General features: G+C 29.0%; 1 long non-coding RNA gene across 1 annotated transcript; it reads right to left on the bottom strand.

Moving 5' to 3' along the window:
* Positions 1 to 2424: 2424 nt before the first annotated feature.
* On the bottom strand, positions 2425 to 7162 carry LOC138337160 (uncharacterized). Its single transcript, XR_011210644.1, has 2 exons — positions 6208 to 7162; positions 2425 to 2785 (listed from the first exon to the last, which is right to left on the bottom strand). It is a non-coding gene; the product is annotated as an uncharacterized lncRNA (long non-coding RNA).
* Positions 7163 to 7443: the final 281 nt, after the last annotated feature.

Genomic DNA, 7443 nt, shown 5'->3' with positions numbered 1-7443 from the left:
ACCACAGTTTGGGTGTACAAATAAGAAACAAAATCTAGAAGATATAAAAATTATAGAAAAAATAAAACTAAGTATAAATATAAACAACCAAGACGAAGGTATTATGTAAAAAACTATAAAATAAAAAGACCATATAGACCAAAAAGAAAGATATCCCAATGTACATGTTATAATTGCGGAAAGATAGGACACATAGCTAAAGACTGTAAATTACCAAAAAATCCAAAAAGAAAATAAATTGCAGAAATAGTTATAGGTAATGACGAATATATGCAAATAGAATACATAGAGTATGAATTAAGTGAAAACCATAGTATATATGAAGTATCAGATATAGAAACTGAAAATGGAGAAGAAAAACTAGATAATGAAATAGAAGAAGAGGAAGAAATATAATGTCTGAAAATGAAATAATATCTAAAGAGAATTATGAAGATGAAGAATCATCACACCAAAAAATCATATTTGATAATACACTTTTTGAACAAATAAAAGGAAAAGAATTAGATTTAAGTGTTGAAAAAATACTTGACATACCTATACTAAAAAACTTTTTTAAAAAGACAGAAAGAAGAATATTATGTGGTTAGTCAAAAAGAACATATCATGGACGGAAAATATACAAGTGGAAAAGCATATATACCTATAATAAACAAACGAATAATAAATAAAGAAATACAAAACATAAAAAATAAAGAAGCTATAAAATATGTACATTTAGGAGGAACGGAAATACTAATAAAAGCTTGTTTCAGAGAAGGAATAGATACGCCCATTGAAATATATTTAGCAGATGATATAATAAAATATCCTATAGAAAAAAGCGTAATAAGTGCAGTTAAAGGAAATTTAATATACCAGAAATTTAAATTTATAATAAGTGCTAATTATACAGTAGCATTAACAGATACAAATATAGACAAATCATTAGTATTATATTGGAAAATGTCAGGAATAGAGTTAGCACCAGGAAGTAAGGTATTCACAGCAAGATGTAAAAATCTTTATATATTAACAACAAAACATAAAATAACAGCAAAAAATAAAATTGATAAAATAAAAATAGAAAATCCTTTTGAAAGAATAATTACGGTAATAGATAATAATGACTATAGTTATAAAGAAATGGATACAGAAGAAGAATTGGAGATAGTAAAAGAAAGATTAAGTACCTCAAGTACACCAAATACAAACTCATTAAATATGATGACTAGAGTTTCCTCATCAAGAATGAGTTCATCTAAAAGAAAATATGAAATATCACAAGATTTAGGAGAAATAACAATATATCATTATTTTATAACAGGAATAATGGACCAAAGAAAATATAAAATCTTGATAAACACAGGACAAGAAGAGAATCATATAACAAGAGAACTAGTATTAGAAGAAGAAATTATGAAAACAGGACACATATGCCCTGGATTACCTAGTGAAATAATAAATACAAATGAAGAGACAACAGAAAAAGAAATAATTATAGGAGGAATTCCATTGAAAATACAATTTAAGATATATGAAGGAAATCATAATATCACATTAGGAATAAAATGGTTAGAAAAAGTTAAACCATACAGCATAGAAAATGAACAATTAACAATAACTTGCCAAAATAAAAAAATAATTATAAAAAGAACCAAAAATGATTAATGAAAATATTCATACTTGTAAAAATTATTGTAGAAGGATATCACAACAGATATTATACACCCATGATAGATACAGGAGCAGAAGCGAATATATGTAAATATAATTGCTTACCAGAAGATAAATGGGAAAAATTAAAAACACCTATGTTAGTAACAGGATTTAACAATGAAGGAAGTATGATCAAATATAAAGCAAAAAATATAAAAATACAAATAGATAAAAATGGAATAAAAATGCAAACTCACATAGTACAAAAAATTATCACTATTGATGAAAATATAGATACAAAAAAGAAATTACAATCATTTTTAGGATTAGTAAATCAAGTAAGAGAATATATACCAAAATTAGCAGAACATTTAAAACCATTATACAAAAAACTCAAAAAAGATATTGAATATCATTTTGACAATAAAGATAAAGAACACATAAAAAATATTAAAAAATTATGCAAAAAATTACCAAAATTATATTTTCCTGATGAAAATAGAACTTTCACATATATAATTGAAACAGATTCAAGTGACCACAGTTACGGAGGAGTATTAAAATATAAATATGACAAAGAAAAGGTAGAACACCATTGCAGGTATTGCTCAGGATCATATACTGAGGCACAAGCAAAATGGGAAATAAATAGAAAGGAATTATTTGCATTATATAAATGTTTGTTAGCATTTGAGCGATATATAGTTTACAATAAATTTATTGTAAGAACAGATAACACACAGGTAAAATGGTGGATAACAAAAAAGCTAGATGATTCAGTTACAACAAAAGAAATAAGGAGATTAGTATTGAATATATTAAATTTTACATTTACAATTGAAATTATAAAAACTGATGAAAATCTTGTTGCAGATTACCTATCAAGAAAAAGGAACACAAACTGAACCAGATACAATAGAAGAAATACTCAAAGCTATTACTACACTTTCTACGAAAGTAGATAGTATGAGTAAAGAATTACAATATTTGAAAACTAAAAGTCAGCAGCATGACTATAAATATGCGGAGCTATGTCGATCGGAAGACACAAAAATTCCAGAGCTACAAGTAGACGATGGGATACTCAAAAAAACCCATAACATTTGTTTAAATGCAGCTACAGCCAGCACATCTACAGCAGGACAATCTACAAAAAAGGAGGAGACTAAAATAAAATACACAAATACAAACTTGAATAAGTTATTCTCAAAACCATATACTCCTCAAGGTACCCAGAAAGATATATTCATACCACCACAGGTAAATACCTACAAAGCCAGCCTAGATTCAGATAAACAAACATATAACAACATTACCAGAATGTATATAGAAAACATATACAAAGTACAGACTTTTCTAAACAAAAACCCTAAAGCCAAAAATACGAGAAACCCTGAACAAGACTACATAACCCAACATCTACAAGGATACAATAAACTAATTGCACAACCAGGAACGAATCCAAACCTAGTAGCAACTTGCTACAATTACGGACTTATAAGCACAGTATATACTATTACAGGAGACGAAGTAGCTAAAATACCTGAGCTACATAAGGCATTTCTGCAATATAAAAGAATAACAAAAGGAACTTTATTTTATATAAAGTTCTACTCAGCAACAACAGAGATACTATATGAAGAAATTAAACCTACAATACAAGTTATTAAGATAGGTTTAACTAGATATATCATAATACCAGAAAAAATAGATACACAAGAAGAGATACAGAAGGTGGATATCCCAGATTTTTATGCAAACAAAAGGACTATTGGGATAACTACTATATTAAATGAGTTATCAAACAACTACCTAAATGAAAATGCAATTTGGAGTTATTACAACAGAGATCAGACAATGATATACTCCAATTGTAAAGACATAAGAGTAGCAGATATGGAAGAAGTACGACAATGGATATTAAGTCTACTGAAGCCAGAACAAACACCTACAACAAGGGCTATCAGAAAAAATTTCATTTCTCAAGACTTGATGACCAGATACTGCAAACTAATTGGACAAAAGTATCCAGACCATCTATGTTCAAAATGCAATGGCGAAGATAACTATGTCCCCGGAATACAACTGGAATAGACTAAGAAAAAGAAGATAAGACATAAAGATAAAAAAAAAGAGTTATTATTGTTGGCTGAATATCAGCCATATGTATAAAGTAAGAGTCTTTTTATTTTTTGTCGTCTTGCGTCGGCTGAAAAAAGCCAAATGTACGAAAGTCATACAGTAAATAGTTTGTCGGTCAATCATGTAAAAAGTTTGTCGGCCAATTATGTAAAGTAAATAGTATGACGGTGTAATTTATATGTATAAATAGAGGAGCTTTCCTCATAAATAAAACACACCTTCATCCTTACATCTCTCTTCTTTCTGAATAATCTCTCTTTACGCTTCCACCCCCAACAAAGTAATAAACATATTTACGCTAACAGATGGTTGGATAAATAAATGCATACAAACACTTAATAACCTTTCATCTGAAAGTGAATTTATTCTCAAAGTAGTAAGGTAAAACACCAAATGTCAAGGCTTAGCAAAAGAATAAAATATTAAGACTAACAGTGATAAAGGGTGAATCTAGGCATAACTGTTAGACAAAGGTAATGATAAAGTAAGTAATTATCTACTAAAAATGAAATGACCCTTTTTTAAAATTATTTTCTTGTCTATGACAGTTACAGAAAGAGACTAGGATCATTAAGAACAAATTAAATCACTTTTTTTTAAAATTAAATATAAAATTAGCGAATGATGTAATAGACTCTTTATATGGGAAATACCAATTCAATGAAATTCCCTCACAACACTATTTACCAAATTTATTATAGTCATCATAGTTGTCTTATATAAAATCATCAAATCTATTAAGTATTTAGTATTTCAAAATATTTCTAAATTAGAGCAATAATTATACATTTTATAATATATTAAATTATAACACAAATCCTGAAAAAAATACTATTAATTATTACCATTACAACTTATACCAGTTGCAATTAATTTGCAAAAAAAAAAAAAAGATAAAGTGATTAAACTATTTTAATAAAACTATTATATTTCAAAAATTAATTTTACATTATTTGAAACTTGTTATGAATACAAAATTTCATATTTAATTTATGCATTTTAAGATCATTTTAAAGCTTCATCACTTATATTAGTCAAAGCCACAACTTTCTTATCAATGAATCCAATTTATTATTACAGAAAACAATTGTACAAATATTGACACAACATTACACTACACAACTAATTACTACTTTATCAATGTAATTTGATCCAACTATATTATTACAATAACGACATAAAATAATCTTTATTTTATATATTATGCTTCTTTTTTATTTCATTCAATATATTTCATGTACCTTTTATTCATTATATATATCATTATTAATAATAACTATGATTTTTATGCTCCCACACAAGCATAACACTTGCAAGACAAAATGAAGTACCAACCGACTAGACGATGTTGAAAAGAAAGCTTAATCATGCAACTGAAGAATAACTTTCTTGATGACTCCAAAAATAATTCATGAGGCCAAAGAAACTCTAAGATTTCAGAAGAAATGTGTGACAAAATAAAGAATCATTTTATTAAATTAAGAATAAGAGCAAACCCTTAATTCTTAACTTGACAACCAAATTCCACATACTAGTAACTATAAAATCATGATTTACAACCTAAGAGGGAGTGGTAAGGATTGAAAGGTAAGCACACACAAAGATCCGCAAAAGTGTATTGAGGAAATTACTCTAAAAGATAACAGTAAAGATGGATCTACAATGCTTACACGGTTTCGAAAAAAGGGTAGTCATACTTCTACACAAATAAACATCTTGAGAGAATAATACAAGGAATTAAAACTAAGCCTAACTTATTCCTTGTACACATGAAATCATTTAATCTTAGTAAAAACGAACAAGTCATTCAAACAACCCATCGAGGCAAAGCGAAGAACAAGATAACTTGAACCAGAGCTAACTGAAAATAGAGGCGTGGAAGACGGAGGTAAAGGAACCATTTGCATCTGACCACAGTAAATAACAACGTACACACTTCATACCACCGAACTCTCCAAATTATCCCTATCTTACAATGATAAAGATGTAAAAAAAACATTATAGCGACAACAGATGAAAGAAACTTTACATTTTTTTTTAAAAAAAAGAAAGGAAAGTACTGATTCGGGGAACTTTAAGGTAATCATAACAAGGGAAGAAAAGAAATCGATGCTTATGTACGACCTAATAATGGATCCTACACCAAACGAATCTATTTATTTCATTCAATACCATATTAATAAATCACCAATTCGACTACCTGCAACGAACCAGTTGAATAATGAGGCTATTTGACATCAGAAAAGTGTCATCTTTTAAGATAGAAAAACAAACAAATAGCGAGAGGAGCAAAGAAGGCATTATGAAGGAGAAAGTATTATCTTCCCTAGGGAGCGTACTAGGACGAGAAGCGAGCTAGCGATGACCACAACATGATTCAATTTTTTAACAGCTATGTAAAGATGCAGAACTAGACTCAAAAAATACCTTTCCAACGTCTCAAAGGGCTAGAGAAGATCGTCTAATATCTTTCAAGTCTAAGTTATTGCTGCGAGAAAATCAAACACTTTTCGGAGAAAACCTCTATCTCTTTCACTTCTCTTTTTCTTAGCAATTCCCACACTAAAATTTTCTCCACAAATCTTGCTGTCTAGAATGGCCTCTCCAAAAATTAAAAAATCCTTTTGAAAAAAGAAGAGGTTATAAAGAAGATAATTAGACATCGTTTTGGGGACTAATTGAATTGGATTCGGGTTCAAAACCTCTTTTCAACTAAAATTTGAAATATCCTGAAGGTCAAACACCTTTTCCCTGAGATTTCAACCTTATTTCAAAATGGGAAAGGTGGATGGATGGCTGGATCGATCACATCGTCCTTGAGGGCAACGTGGATCGACCTCATGCTAGAAGGACGAATCAACGTGTTGCAATCGCTTTTGCAAATTGTACGAGTGGGCAGAGTAGAGGGAAGAAGATGCGTGATTTCGCTTTCCCTCTAGCGCCGCTTGTTGTCGTTTGCTGAAGTGAAAAAAGTGAGGCACGTTGGGATGATGGAGCGCGTATAGGATGGCTCGATGATTTTCACGCGTTTCTGCGTCTATCACGTCGTGAAGCCGATTTGATGTGCTAAAAAAATCTATCATTTTGCAAACTGCTGAGGGAGACAAACCGTGGAATTTTCCTTTTGGTAATCAGATTGCTGGATTTGTTCTTGGGTTGGGTCAGAGGGGAAGAATAAAGGAGTGGGCTGCTGCTAGGACAAATTTGCTGGAAAATTGGAAGAGGCCCAAAATGATCTTAAAAATGCAAGATAAAATGGCATGTTGAAAAGGGTGAAATGACCCAAATTGAGTTATGTTGGAAGTTAAAGATGGATTAAATTTAAGAACTCGCAAAATTGAGTTAAGATAACTAATTCGGTTAAACCTTAAATAAGACTAATTACTATTAATTAGTCAACGAACTTGCGAATTTTAACAAAATAAAATAAAAAAATAATTTTAAAAATAGTGATTAAAAAATATAACCATGATTCAAACTAAACTAATTTAATAGAATACTTTCTTAAAATTAAAATACTTTTGAGATGGTTTTGAACAATCATAAAATATACTCATTATATACATAATTATGTAAAATTTACATATTATCTAAAAATTATAAGAAATCGCAAAAATATTTAAAATAATGCAAAATTTATATTTTTTCTTAAAATTTATAAAA

This window comes from Solanum lycopersicum, chromosome 7 (assembly GCF_036512215.1).
Source record: "Solanum lycopersicum chromosome 7, SLM_r2.1".
In the NCBI taxonomy this organism is placed as follows: Eukaryota; Viridiplantae; Streptophyta; class Magnoliopsida; order Solanales; family Solanaceae; genus Solanum; species Solanum lycopersicum.
The sequence above is the reverse complement of the archived record's forward strand: the minus strand, read 5'-3'. Positions and strand labels throughout refer to the sequence as shown.